Source organism: Carassius auratus, chromosome 34 (genome assembly GCF_003368295.1).
Source record: "Carassius auratus strain Wakin chromosome 34, ASM336829v1, whole genome shotgun sequence".
Classification (NCBI taxonomy): domain Eukaryota; kingdom Metazoa; phylum Chordata; class Actinopteri; order Cypriniformes; family Cyprinidae; genus Carassius; species Carassius auratus.
In genome coordinates, this window is record NC_039276.1 from 8387457 (window position 1) to 8389798 (window position 2342).

The 2342-nt window shown below is 39.2% G+C and overlaps 1 long non-coding RNA gene across 1 annotated transcript; it reads right to left on the reverse strand.

Annotated features, from left to right (window-relative positions):
• Window positions 1–673: 673 nt before the first annotated feature.
• Window positions 674–1853, reverse strand: LOC113053729 (uncharacterized). The gene is made up of 3 exons (XR_003277292.1): window positions 1817–1853; window positions 1162–1297; window positions 674–1087 (listed from the first exon to the last, which is right to left on the reverse strand). It is a non-coding gene; the product is annotated as an uncharacterized LOC113053729 (long non-coding RNA).
• Between the last annotated feature and the right edge of the window lie 489 nt (window positions 1854–2342).

Here is a 2342-nt window from a genome sequence, read left to right on the forward strand (position 1 = left end):
TTATAAGATGGCTCTATACAAATGTTGAACTTAAAATTCAGCAAGCATAGTTAGAGAGCCTTTTTGTCATCCTGTAACAATAGCCTACATGATTGTCTCTTTAAACATCTCTACTGTAAGCTTTAGAGATAATATAATTATGCTACAATTCAAGCTCTTGTGAAAATAGATGAGGGAAATTAAAAAAGAGAGATTTTATATTCATATACAGTTATTTTGTTTAAACACTCTAACAAGCCATGGCATTCAAACTGTTTGTTTACAGTCTGAGTTAAAAAAAAATTCCATTGTTGTGTGGACACACAGAGACACGCATGAATTTGTCTCTGAGGTTAGTTTCTGTCCTCACATACAGTTGCACACTCTTTCCAGGCAGACATGGGGAGGTGCACAATGCACTGAAAAATGCTTGACTTAATACTGCCATCTACAGAAAACGATGGATCTTAGTCATAAAATCTCACCACAATTCTTCACATGGAACTAAATGAGGAAACTAACGTGCATTACTTCATGGCCTTGAAACGACGAGAAGATAAATATGGACGAAGAAATAAAGACTATATTTCAGCTGCACGCTATGGTTAAACTGATATAAACTATGATGCTAAAGCAAACCATGGCAGCAGTATGCCTGCCAGACATACACATATACATATATATGTATATGTGTATATGTGTGTGTGCAACTACTTTCTCTTATGCCCAGATCGTTCAGATTCATCATATTATGGTGCAAATTACTTGCTTTGTGAAATGAAATATTTCATCTGTCATGCAAAGATTTTGAGTCTGAGCCCTTCCTGTGGTGCAGTACAGCACAGTGGGGTGTAATGAAAGAGGGTATGTCAATACCAGTAAAGGATTTCGCCGGACTAGTCATTTTGTTCTTTGCTGGAGTTCTTTGACTGGCTGTCCAATATGTTAAGAGCGAAGCTCTTTATGAAAGGAGTTGTGTCAGAGCAGGCTGTCCTCATTCCTCCTCTGCAGTGTGGTAATGGTGCTTTATCACTTTCCTGTGACAGGCCCGTTTCCCTCTTCTGTTCAGTAATAAAGGTTGGCTGGGCTCCAGAGGAGACCTTGGATGCTGAAGAGATGGACAGATGATGCTCAATGGAACTGAAATTTAACCTAAAGGTATTTTCTTTGAACTGCACTTACGCACTCACGGGTGACCAGGCACACACCCATCCAATCGTCCTCCTTGGGCCCCACTGCCATTGACTGATCATGGATGAGCAGTTTAGCTGGAGGTTAAAAACAGGTTTCCAAAGCTCAATCACGGCTGGTCATCATCCTGGTGGGCAAGGAAAGAGAGAGAGACAGATGGAAAAAGTGCATATGAGAGAGAATGAAGCCTTAGAGGGAAGGAGCAGAAGATGAGTGCGGAGCCATGGGACGAGGCTGCCATTAGATACCTCACTAATGACTAATGAACCCTCTTTCCTCGCTGATTGAGATTAAGAGGCGCCAGACAGCAAGCCTGCAGGGGTCAGCAAAGAGTTAGGTCCCTTTACTTCCTACGACCTCTCTACAACCATCCATTTCATCTTCTTACTTTCTCTCCTAGTGTCCCTCTTTTCTTTCAGTGAATCACTTAACATGGTCCAAACCCTTCAGAGACCCACACCACGAGGTCCAGAGGTTTCGAAGCTTCATTTGCATTGTATGTTTAAGCAGTATGTAAGTGAATCAGCACATTAACTGGGACAGCAGGCCAAAGTTCATGCTGGCAGCATTTCTGCTGCTTACTGAAAATAGAGTGTTTTTACATTAAAGGGACAGTGAAATGAATGTTCTGTCATAATTTACTCACCCTCATGACATTCCAAACTTGTATGACTGACTTTCTTCTGTGGAATGTAAAGAATACATTCTGAAGTATGTTGGTAAAAAGTTTTGGTTCTTATTGAAAAAAATACAAATGGAAGTCAATGGGACACAAATTTTAAAGTTCTAAATTTATTAAACCCAAAGCTGAAGAAGAAGAAAAAAAGATTCTAAATGGAAAGACTAATTTAAAAACCTGATCATCTTGCAGTCTAGTTTAAAACTTGGATCAAGCCAAAACATTTTTTTTTTCATTTGTGGCAACTGGCTCTATTTTATGTTACCTCATAAAAGCCTATATTGCAAAAGATAAATATGTTCATAGTGCATTTTCAACACATTTTCTGCTGATCACTGCTAAAATAGGCTCGGTTCCACATCACACTGCTTCAACAAGCACTGTGAATACTGCAACATGTTAATATTGGTGCCAATATGTTGCACTTAGTCATTACTAATACAACAAAATGCAATAAGTCACTACTTTAATAGTCTCACGTATACAGACTTGA